This window comes from Pseudophryne corroboree, chromosome 11 (assembly GCF_028390025.1).
Source record: "Pseudophryne corroboree isolate aPseCor3 chromosome 11, aPseCor3.hap2, whole genome shotgun sequence".
Lineage (NCBI taxonomy): Eukaryota > Metazoa > Chordata > Amphibia > Anura > Myobatrachidae > Pseudophryne > Pseudophryne corroboree.
Window position 1 is genome coordinate 113,491,909 of NC_086454.1, and position 12,759 is coordinate 113,504,667.

Genomic DNA, 12,759 nt, shown 5'->3' on the forward strand with positions numbered 1-12,759 from the left:
ACTCCTTCCCATCCCTACACCACAGTCCCACTCAGAGTCCGAGCATTCAGTTTGTGCCTGCAGCCAGGATCTAGTGCAGATACAGAGTACAGACAATTCAGCTGCTGACTTTGAGGGGTATTATGCATCACCCTTCATTTGAACTGTTAACACTGCCGCCATGGCTCTCTGCTTTCCATCACCTAATGCAGGTGCATAGCTAGAACTTTGTGAGCCTCATAGCAAAAAATTTAAGGGCCACCCTCCCTAGCTGAGCAAACTTGGCACCTTTGCCCTCCCCTTGCCATGCAGACTTAGCACACCATCCCCCTTCCCCCTCTCTTACTGGGTACACCTAGCACCTCCCAACCCCCCTTTGCCACCCTCCCTCCCTTATTAGGCACACCTAGCGCTTGTTACCCATCTTGCCACCCCCCTCCTTACTGGGTACACCTAGCACCTGTTCCCTCTCCTGCCACCTCCCCTCCCTTACTGGGTACACATAGCACCTGTTCCCTCTCCTGCCACCTCCCCTCCCTTACTGGGTACACATAGCACCTGTTACCCCTCTTGCCACCCTCACCCTCTACTCTCCCTTACTGGGCACACCTAGCACCTGTTCCCTCTGCTGCCACCTCCCCTCCTTTACTGGGTACACATAGCACCTGTTCCCTCTCTTGCCAAACCCCCTACCCTCCCTTACAGGGCAAACCTAGCACCTGTTCCCTCTCCATTCACCCCCTCCCTTATTGGGCTCATCCAGCACCTGTTCCCCCTCTTGCCACCGCCAGTCTCTTACTGGGCTCACCTACCACCTGTTAACAACCCCCTACCTTACTGGGCACACCTAGCACCTGTCCCCTCTATTGCCACCAGCTCTCCTCTTACTGGGCACACCTAACACCCCTCCCTCCACTACTTCTCCCTGCTACTCCCACTTCTCTTACTGGGCACACCTAGGACTAGTTACCCCTCTTGCTACCCCCTTCCTTACTGGGCAGACCTAGAAACCTGTCCGGCCTATTGCCACCAGCTCATCTCTTACTGAAAAACAAAGATAAAGGCGCCCTAATGTTCCCTAGTTGAAATGCTGTCTGCTGCTCTCCAAGGAAAAGGGTATTAGCAAACCCTAAACAAATGAAAACAAGAAAACAAGAAAGAGAGAGCGCAGACAGACTAATGTGTAATAACACCAATTTAATATTAAAATGTAATATATATTAAACTTTACAATCAGTATAAAAAAGATTGTTTAGAGCTGATAATAATTTACTCCAATAAAGAATCCACACTCCGCATATCTGATAGTCCCGTAATACTAGTGCACTAGTAGATGACACAATAGCCGGCAGCACATTAGAATCTGAAAATGGTGATCCTCAGGTCTAATGATATATATGGAATTGATCGTATATCATTTAGAAAAACAGTTCAAAACTGGATACTAAAGTCCCGATCTAAATACCACTGATCTACTTAAATGTTATTAGTACCGTTTCAATGGAGATATTAGTGGGTTGCAGTATATCTGCTCCGTCCGTCACTCTCTCACTGTGACCGCTGTCCGGAGCGAATTTGCTTACCGCTTCCACTGGTGTCTCAGCGGCACTGATATGAACCGGACGCTGTGTACTCCGGTTCATATCAGCCGTGGAAAGGAGTACACAGCGTCCGGTTCATATCAGTGCCGCTGAGACACCTGTGGAAGCGGTAAGCAAATTCGCTCCGGACAGCGGTCACAGTGAGAGAGTGACGGACGGAGCAGATATACTGCAACCCACTAATATCTCCATTGAAACGGTACTAATAACATTTAAGTAGATCAGTGGTATTTAGATCGGGACTTTAGTATCCAGTTTTGAACTGTTTTTCTAAATGATATACGATCAATTCCATATATATCATTAGACCTGAGGATCACCATTTTCAGATTCTAATGTACTGCCGGCTATTGTGTCATCTACTAGTGCACTAGTATTACGGGACTATCAGATATGCGGAGTGTGGATTCTTTATTGGAGTAAATTATTATCAGCTCTAAACAATCTTTTTTATACTGATTGTAAAGTTTAATATATATTACATTTTAATATTAAATTGGTGTTATTACACATTAGTCTGTCTGCGCTCTCTCTTTCTTGTTTTCTTGTCATCTCTTACTGGGCACACCTACCCCCCTCCCCCCATTTGCACCCCCTTCCTTAGTGGGCACACCTAACACCTCTGCCCCCACTAATCCTCCCTGATGCCCCCCCCCCCCACCTTCTCTTACTGTGCACACCTAGAACCTGTTTCTCCTCTTGTCACCCCTTCCTTACTGGGCACGTCTAACACCTCTTACCCTCCTTACCAGGAATACTGCCCTCCCTACCTTTATGGTCACTGGGTGTATATATAACTGTGCCTGGGGCGGGTCTGGATGTAAGGGAATACTTCCAGGCTCCAGGCGGCTGGTAGAAGGTGTGAGTTCATTGCCCCTCCTGGCAGGCTGGCAGAGGCCTGTAGAGGCGCTGTGGGATGGAGTGAGAAGACAGCCGGCTGTGGAGTTGCTGGGTGGAGGCGTGGCATCATTGCCTCTCCCAGCAGGCTTAAAAGTCTGTAATTGTGCTGTGCTGGATGCTGGGACAGATGGCCGGGGAGGTGAGAAGCATGGTGCAGGGGAGCTTTGGAAAGGGGGGGGGTTATGCACCGTAGCCTCTGCAGCTATGGCAGATAACTGGTGCGCCTTTGATTTTATTTGTTAGGACCCATGGCACAACAGCAGATGACATATAATGAGTCAGTCTGACTCATTATAATGCAGATGGCGACGGGCCCCTTCATAGCATAGGGCCTTGGTGCAATGCACCTGCTGTACTGGTGCTAGTTCCGCCTGCCGCTGACAGAAGAAATATAAATGTATTTGTTCCCATTCCATTGCAGCGTGGTTTGCTCCAGATAAAAAGTTACAGGACTTGTTTTTTTGGATGTTTTTTGCATTACTTCCAAATCAGACTCAGGCCCTCTGTATGGTAAACATGACAATTCCATGTTTAAAGACATTAGTCTGATTTAATGTGGGGGTGGTTTATTAACCTTTATGATTTAAACTAGAGATCTGTGGGTTAGAATTTACTCAGCACTTAACGCCAAAGTTAACACGAGTTTGGATTTATCTGGATTTTTCTTATTGGCTATCCAAAGCACGTGACATCCTGGGAGTCAATACGATGCCATTTTGAGATCTGGGTAAATCTGAATCTGCACATCTCTAATTTAAACTGGCAAAATGCAACTGATTAGAGAAAGTGCAAATTTACGATCTGTGCCTTATGTAATAGCCCACAAGAGAAAGGCATGGAGGAGATTCTGGCTTATCTGCCTGTACTTTCAAACCAGCAATAATTTAAATGACAAAATAAAAAAAAATTCTGTCTTTTCAATGATTGCCATTTTAAAAATAAAAGACCTATTTCAGTAAGGATCGCAGATTCTGCTTTTTAGCAGAATCTGCAACCCTTTCAATCGCATGCTGAGGGATGCCCATCGCAGGGCAAGGATGCCCAGCATGTTAGCCACCACCCACCCACTGTGATTACATTCTAATTGCGAATGCAATGCATTTAGAGTGTGGTCACAGAAACTATTGGAGCCTCCTGCCGGCGCAGCCTGGCTGCGATGGCAGGAGTCCCACCGATATTTTTTGATCGGAGCGGCTACCATGAAAATCCCACCGCCATGCCCCTATTTCCCCGACGCCGCCCCGAAGACATTTAGTTGCCGCCCACCCCCTACTCTGCGAATGCCTCTGTCTGTCAATCAGACAGAGGCATCTGCAGTTATAGTGCACTGACCTGCACGTTCGCGCTAGCCCCTGATCTAAAAAATATATTATTATCATTATTATTATCATCCTTTATTTATATGGCGCCACATGGGAGCTGCAGTGCTCAATTACAGAGTAAACAAATAAGCAAAACATGAAGACAATGACTTACAGTTCAATACAATATAGTACAGGATATATAAACATAGCTGCGTCAGTAAACAGCACTGAAATAAGTATCAGGGTGGCAGAACACTGAGGGATTTGGTGCCATCAAAGGGAGTATTGAAGAAAGGAAGATAGGTTAAGTAAGAGACGTAAAAGCACATGAGGGAAGAGGACCCTGCTCGTGAAAGCTTACATTCTAAAGGGGAGGGGCACACAGAAAGGGGTGACACAGATGGGGAAAAAAACGCAGTCACATCATGTTTACAATGAGACCTGAATCAGGCCCATAGGCAGACTCACCGGAGTCATGGCAGTGCCTCCAACTCGCTGGCTATTATACAACTGCAGACTAAAATGTATTTCTAATTTTCTTTATTTTGTCATAGTTAATCATCAACAAGAAGTACATGGGAGAAACATGTGGTCTATGTGGAGATTATAACGGTGATCCTGGAAATGATCTAGTTTACAAGGGTAAGAACCAAGACTGAACAATGAAAAATGAAAATAGTGGAGAAGTGAGCCAGTGGAGAAGTTGCCCATGGCAACCAATCAGTTGCTATGTATAATTTTATAGAATGCACTTGATAAATGTTACTTCAAAGCTGATTGGTTGCCATGAGCAACATCTCCATTGGCTCACTTTTCCACTTTCTTTACTACTTCATGAATATACTCCTTAGTTTCTAGTAGTGAAATACTTGCAGTGCCTACCCGAATGATTATTCATTTTATTCAATTGTACAATTTCCCCCATTTTTTAGTTTACTTGTCTGTGTTAATGTCTTTTGTAGTAAAAAATATTTTTTTTATTTTCTTGTTTACTAATTCCTTCAGTCTGTAAACACCCTGGTGTAAAGTAACTAAGATGGGAGTTCCGTTTAAGATAGGATGTTGCCAACAGCAACCAATCAGATTCCAGGTATTATCTTCTAGAAGGTGCTAGATAAATGAGAAGTAGAATCTGATTGGTTGCTATGGGCAACATCCCATCTTAGTAAATTGACCCGCTTGTCGTAAATCATATTATGCGTCTCATTTGCAAAACATTTAATCTTTATTGGGTGTGTGGTGGTAGTGACATGGCAACAACATATGCATGCGTATGCAGATTATGGTGGGCAACAAGGCACGTCTGTGCAAAGCAGAGCCTGTCAGGACCCTGAGCAGCCAGTCAGAAGCCTTAAGATGGCTGCCCTCACCTGAGTCAGCAGCACTGCAGTCAGAGACTTGCAGGTGATGGCCAAATGGTATTAGTTCCCTCAATGGACTGCACCCCATGACACTGACTGGTGCACCCTTGCCCCATTTCTCCCTTACCTGTGTTTCTGCACTTAAAATGTAGAAAAAAAATGGCAGGGGATGCCCCATTACCCAAGCGTGCATCAGCATTCTCCCTTTAGCCATGTGTGGCTTTAAACCCCCCCCCCCCCGCCCCCTTTACCTGGTCTGTGGCATGACAGCAGAGATGATTTGGTGTGTTGATTATTTTGTTTGCAAAATAGTCAGTTAACATTACAGCGAGAAATCAGGGAATCTCAAGGAATACTTCACTTCAACGTCAGCTCAATAGTTCTTTAGTTTGTTATGAAATACAAGCAATTTTATTAATTGTAAAGGTGCGTGTGATGTGTGTGTACTATATGTATTGTGTGTATATGTGAGATGTGTGTGTGTGTGCATGTGTATAGCCAATTAACGTGATAGCCAGGCGACTGCTCAGTCTCTAATTTGTATCCTAATAACATTCTACTTTTTGGCCACATGATGTCCTCACGCCATTTTACTTATTTTGTTTTCTAAAAAGTAAATTAACAAGATAGCATGATGATTCTATGAGCCTATGTTACTCGGAGAATCTCAAGGAGCATTCCGGTGAAAACCCCATCAAAATCGGTTCAGTAGTTGTCAAGTTTGTCATGCATATACAAATAATTTTAATTTATATATTAAAGAATGGGGAGAATATACAAACTCCACACAGTTAAGGCTATGGTGGGAATTGAACCCATGACCTCAGTGCTGTGAGGCAGTATTGCTAACTGATATATAGATATCTCCACAAAAATACATACACCTGGCGCCACTCTCCTCAAAGTAATTAGCAGCTAGTCTCGGGGATTAAGTTCCAAATACCCCAAGTTTAAAAGCAAAAAAAGAAGAAAAGAATGAGACAGCGCTTCTTACTTTGAAAAATATTTTTTATATATATATATAACACAATAAATCTCAATATCACATATGAATACCGGCCAGTTTTTCTTTAAAAAACAATTCTATATTTATATTATACAATCTTAAAACAGCAAAAGCCACTTGATACTTTATGGAGCTGCCAATTTCAATACTCTATTAGCTACAATACAGCTGTAGTTTTAACTTGCATAAATATTCATCTATCCTCTATGGAGACAAATTAACAGATATCATATCCAGGTTGGAATCCCACTGTAATTATTTCCAGCACAGTTCTTTTAGGTACAACATGCAAGTATGCCAATCAAATCAAACGATGTTAGGCAGTCCTGTAAGCATGCCAAAGAATTAACAGGGTATTATGACATGTTAGTAGAAGGCAGATCTTCCAAGGCAGTAGCAAGATCGTGTTAGTGTTATAACATGTTAGCAGAAGGCAGATCTTTCCAGCACTTTTAAGCCATGCACCAATTTACTGGTAGTTAGTATGTAGCAGTTCTTTTAGGTGCACCATGCAAAGCACCAATTACCTCTCCCAGCAACTTCTCTCCCTTGGAGCCTTGCCTGTTCTCCAAGGCTGCTGTGTGGAGTCCGTTCTGTTCCCCCTTTAGCACTGGGGTGTTTGAAAGAATGTGAGCCGGCCGGCTTTCAAACAATGCTGCAGGAGTGCTTTTCTCTCCCAAGGTGTTCTGCTCGTGACAAACGCGTTTCTCCGCCTCCTTATTAGCATCGGCGGCTTCTTCAGTGTCAGTGGTGCTTATGTGCATAGTTTGATCTTTAAATACTCATAATCGTGGCTCGCGCATGTGCACTGCGCCCGCGATTCAAGCCTCTCTCTCGGTCTGGTTTCCTATGTTCGCGGGTCGCGCATGCGCACTGCGCCCGCGTTTGAAGCCTCTCTCTCAGTCTGATTGTTTTCTTTACAGGCACGGAGCCAAGCCTCGTTTTCGTTCTATGTCAGAACAGCTTTTTTCTTTTTTTCTCCAACTAGGCTTACTCCATATACCCAAGCCTCATTTTCATTCCAAGAGTATTGAATGGGCTCCCAATGTATCAACATTATTCCATACTGTTCTATTAACAATATAAATAAATAACAAACATACACACCTAAAACACATAAACCTTTAATTAAAAATTACTAAGTAACTAGATTACTACTAATTTTACCCTCTCGTACATTAGTATTTAGTCCAATCCGCATCTATACTACCCCTATGGGGTTCTTTCCTCATCACACTTTATATATCCATATGAATTGATTTCTTATATATATCCATTAAACAATAGACCATAAATGCATAACTTAATCTATTATTCCAGATTTTTTATATATATATAGAAACTTTATACAGATAATCATCGATTATTTATGATTTATATATATATATATATATATGAATGAATGAAAATTTTCCCCATGATTTTAATTAATCCATCTAATATATGTAATAATTTATGTATAATATCCAATATGCTATAATAGCACGGCTCATCCCCCACCTCTTGTGTTAGTGTTTTCTTTGATAAATTAAATATACCTTTTCCTGTTTTTTCCTTGGGGTTTACCTTCTGCAGGGAGTCTTGTTTCTGTTTGCCTCCCCCTCCTCTACATCCTCTCCTTCTCCGTTTCTGCTTCTCTTTCTCTGAGATTTTGCTATCTGCCAGGCATTTGGTCCCTGGTACCTGTTTCCCCCTAAAAAAAACTTTATTCCCTGGAGTAGAATCATATTCATCTTCTGTTTCTGATGGTTTGGTAAATTTTCTAAATCTCTCCTTATATGTGTGGGGCCTTTCGTTGTAATTCTCCAGAGCCTGAAATCTATTTGCATGTACCCAGTTCCTATTTTGACTTCCTCTCTGATATGCTCCTCCCTCTTTTTTATGGTGTTGGTAAGAATTATTAACCTGTCTATTTGTATTCCTCCTATAAACTGCTGGTTTAGAATATGGGGTGGGATATTCCTGTTCCCTTGGTTTAAATCTCTTATTATAATTGTGAATATTTCCACTTTTATAATCTGAGACATCCCTTTCCATCTTGTTCTCCTTTCTTGTTATTAGGGACTGTTCAAACTCTTCTAGTTTTTAGTTTACTTTCTGATCCTTGACCTTGTATTCTTCAGATTTCTCATATACTTTCAGTAGGGTGTGGACTTTTTCAATCTCTAGTTGTAACTCATTAACTCTTTGTTCTCTATACTTTATAAGTATCTTTATTAGATTTTTGGAACAATTATCTAGTATATTGTTCCACTCTTCTGTGAAATCTTTATCTTCCTTAAAAGTGGATTCTTTCAAAATCCTCAACCCCCTAGGTATAAGATTATCATCTAGATATTTTTGTAGGGATATCTGGTCCCACCATTGTTTGGTCTCTGTCATGCACAGATGTTCCAATTTATTAAATAAACTATGCATTTCTGTTGATTCACCATGTGTATCACCTGTGGTGGGGTGTTGCTTTCCCTTGAGATAGTAATTACGTCTCTCTAATCTATTCACAATACATGTAAGTTGTGCCATTGTATAGATGCGGACTATTGTGGACTAAAGCCTCTGTACGAGAGCAAAATAAATAATGCTTATACACCTTTAAAATCTAACTATATTAAATCACTTAAATAAAATCACTTAAATAAAACAGGGATAGTGGCAGCCTGTGTAAGGAACTATTCACATATCAATCTCCACAAAAATACATACACCTTGCGCCACTCTCCTCAAAGTAATTAGCAGCTAGTCTCGGGGATTAAGTTCCAAATACCCCAAGTTTAAAAGCAAAAAAAGAAGAAGAAAAGAATGAGACAGCGCTTCTTACTTTGAAAAATATTTTTTATATATATATATGAAACACAATAAATCTCAATATCACATATGAATACCAGCCAGTATTCTTTAAAAAACAATTCTTTATTTATATTATACAACCTTAAAACAGCAAAAGCCACTTGATACTTTATGGAGCTGCCAATTTCAATACTCTATTAGCTACAATACAGCTGTAGTTTTAACTTGCATAAATATTCATCTATCCTCTATGGAGACAAATTAACAGATATCATATCCAGGTTGGAATCCCACTGTAATTATTTCCAGCACAGTTCTTTTAGGTACAACATGCAAGTATGCCAATCAAATCAAACGATGTTAGGCAGTCCTGTAAGCATGCCAAAGAATTAACAGGGTATTATGACGTGTTAGTAGAAGGAAGATTTTCCAAGGCAGTAGCAAGATCGTGTTAGTGTTATAACATGTTAGCAGAAGGCAGATCTTTCCAGCACTTTTAAGCCATGCACCAATTTACTGGTAGTTAGTATGTAGCAGTTCTTTTAGGTGCACCATGCAAAGCACCAATTACCTCTCCCAGCAACTTCTCTCCCTTGGAGCCTTGCCTGTTCTCCAAGGCTGCTGTGTGGAGTCCGTTCTGTTCCCCCTTTAGCACTGGGGTGTTTGAAAGAATGTGAGCCGGCCGGCTTTCAAACAATACTGCAGGAGTGCTTTTCTCTCCCAAGGTGTTCTGCTCATGACAAACGCATTTATCCGCCTCCTTATTAGCATCGGCGGCTTCCTCAGTGTCAGTAGTGCTTATGTGCATAGTTTGATCTTTAAATACTCATAATCGCGGCTCGCGCATGCGCACTGCGCCCGCGATTCAAGCCTCTCTCTCTCTCTCTCTCTAATAGAACTGTGCTGGAAATAATTACAGTGGGATTCCAACCTGGATATGATATCTGCTAATTTGTCTCCATAGAGGATAGATGAATATTTATGCAAGTTAAAACTGCAGCTGTATTGTAGCTAATAGAGTATTGAAATTGGCAGCTCCATAAAGTATCAAGTGACTTTTGCTGTTTTAAGATTGTATAATATAAATATAGAATTGTTTTTTTAAAGAATACTGGCCGGTATTCATATGTGATATTGAGATTTATTGTGTTTCATATATATATATATATATATATATATATATATATATAAAAAATCTTTTTCAAAGTAAGAAGCGCTGTCTCATTCTTTTCTTCTTCTGATAGATAGATAGATAGATAGATAGATTTCTACATAGAATGAGAATTTTACCAATATGGAACCTCATTCCGAGTTGTTCGCTCGCTGCTTATTTTAGCAGAATTGCTAATAGGCTAAAATCCGGCAGTTCTGCGCATGCGTCTGCACAGCTGGGCGCACGCGCTAAGCAAATTTACACAAAACTATGCTATTTTACTCACAGGCCAACTAAGCTTTTCAATCGCTCTGCTGATTGACAGGAAGTGGGTGTTTCTGGGCGGAAACTGGCCGCTTTCAGGGAGTGTGCTAAAAAACGCAGGCGTGCCAGGTAAAAACACAGGAGTGGCTGGAGAAACGGAGGAGTGGCTGGTCGGACACTGGGCGTGTTTGTGACGTCAAACCAGGAACTAAACGGACTGAGGTGATCGCAATCTAGGAGTAGGTCTGGAGCTACTCAGAAACTGCAAGGAAATTGCTTTCGTTAGCAATTCTGCTATGATAAGATACACTCTCAGAAGGCGGCGGCTTTGTGTTTGCATTTCTGCTAAAAGTAGCTAGCGAGCGAACAACTCGGAATGAGGGCCCTTATCTGACACAGAAGCACAAACTAATATGATAACACCATTGCATAGGTATTGACTGACATGTTGCATTAATTTAGATCTTTACTGTTCTGGTGGTGATTTTTCTTACATAGGAATGCTGTTAGATCCTCTACTGTTTGGAAATATGCAGAAACTAAGGAAGCCTGATCAAATCTGTGAAGACCCTGAGCCAGATACAAATGGAATCTGCAATATTTATGTAAGCATATATTTTATAGTGTACATAGTAGTATAACATTTACAATACATCCTGGGATCATTTACAACTGCAGAAAAATGCAGGTGCATTCATAAATATGCACCTTCCCTTGTAAAAGCAATACAGATTTGTTATGCATGAACAGATAAAGTATATTAATAAGCTTCAAATGATGGAGACTGGACACCATACATGCCTGCTCTCCTGGAATTTCCCGGAAGCTCCTGAAAACCGGGTGGCACAACTGGCAACCTTTTCCCCGTGCAGCGTGCCACATCTTGTCGAATTTGCCAACACACCCTCATCACAGTCGTCGCGGTCTGGGGGTCAGATGACGCGAATTGACCCATGTCCCCTGCCTCAAAATGCCGAAGCCATAAGCATTCTGTCCTTGATGATATCTTCAGATATGCCTGCATTGCAAGTAGATCAGAAGACACAATGAATCAAAAATGCAAAAAGGAAATCAGAGCAGCTAAAATAGAAAACGAAAAGCAAATTACTAAGGAGAGTAAAACTAACCCTAAAAATAGGATTTTAATTACCTACCAGTAAATCCTTTTCTCGTAGTCCATAGGGGATACTGGGAATCCATATAGTACCATGGGGTATAGCCGGGTCCACTAGGAGCCATGGGCACGTTAAGAAATTGATAGTGTGCGCTGGATCCTCCCTCTATACCCCTCCTACCAGACTCAGTCTAAGACAACTGTGCCCAAGGAAACAGACATACTTTGAGAGAAGGATAGATAAGGAAAGTGGTGAGATTACGAACCAGTACACACAGAATAAGAGGAAAGCCATTCTAACCAAATCAGAAACATGAACAGCAACAGCTTAACCAACCAGAATACTTAGCCAAGTAACAGCACAGGAAGAACGAAGCACCGGGAGGGCGCCCAGTATCCCCTACTGACTATGAGAAAAGGATTTACCATAAGGTAATTAAAATCCTATTTTCTCTTACGTCCTAGGGGATAATGGGAATCCAATTAGTACCATGGGGAAAAGCTCCCAAACCGGGTGGGAGAGTGCTGAGGTTCCTGCAGAACTGATTGACCAAACTGAAGGTCCTCAGAGGCCAAAGTATCGAACTTGTAGAACTTAGCAAATGTGTTCGAACCTGACCAAGTAGCTGCTTGGCAGAGCTGTAAAGCCGAGACACCCAAGAAGAACTCACTGACTTAGCAGAGTGGGCCTGTACAGATTTTGGAATCGGCAAGCCTGCCGTGGAATAAGCATGCTGGATAGTGACACAAATAAGAAAACAGCGCTTCACAAAAATATCTTAATACCAGGTGTAGTTAAAATACAAATGTCATTCATATAATAAAACATAAAGGGGTATATGCAATTGCGGTTGAATTGCCGCAAATGTCGAAAAACGGGGCATTTTCTACACAAAAAATGTATGTAATAAAGTTTTACTTTCACGGTGTGCGTGTACTGTTTTTATTTGGGTATTTTTTTGCAGTAGAACTACAGGTACCAGCAGGCCCGTTTCCCCCCCGCATGCTGGTACTTGTGGTTCTTCATGTACCAGCTTGTGGGGGAGGCTTGCTGGGACTTGTAGTTCTACTACAAAAAACAATATTCTTTTATTTGACACAAGGCTATCAGCCCCCCCATCCGCAGCCCTTGGATGGGGGGGACAGCCTCAGGCTTCACCCCTGGCCCTTGGGTGGCTGTAGGGGGGGGACCCCTTGATTTAAGGGGTCCCCACTCCTCCACGGTACCCCGACCAGGGGTGACTAGTTAGTGATTTAATGCCACGGCCGCAGGGACCGATATAAAAGTGT

The 12,759-nt window shown here is 42.0% G+C and overlaps 1 long non-coding RNA gene across 3 annotated transcripts in view; it reads right to left on the reverse strand.

Moving 5' to 3' along the window:
- Positions 1-10,962: 10,962 nt before the first annotated feature.
- LOC134969055 (uncharacterized) overlaps positions 10,963-12,759 on the reverse strand; it is a 199,297-nt gene continuing 197,500 nt past the window's right edge. For 2 of the 3 annotated variants that reach the window (XR_010189393.1, XR_010189390.1), the window contains one exon: positions 10,963-11,373. This is a non-coding gene — a long non-coding RNA (uncharacterized LOC134969055). The remainder of the gene's footprint in view (positions 11,374-12,759) is intronic. The other variant, XR_010189392.1, reaches the window with a different exon arrangement.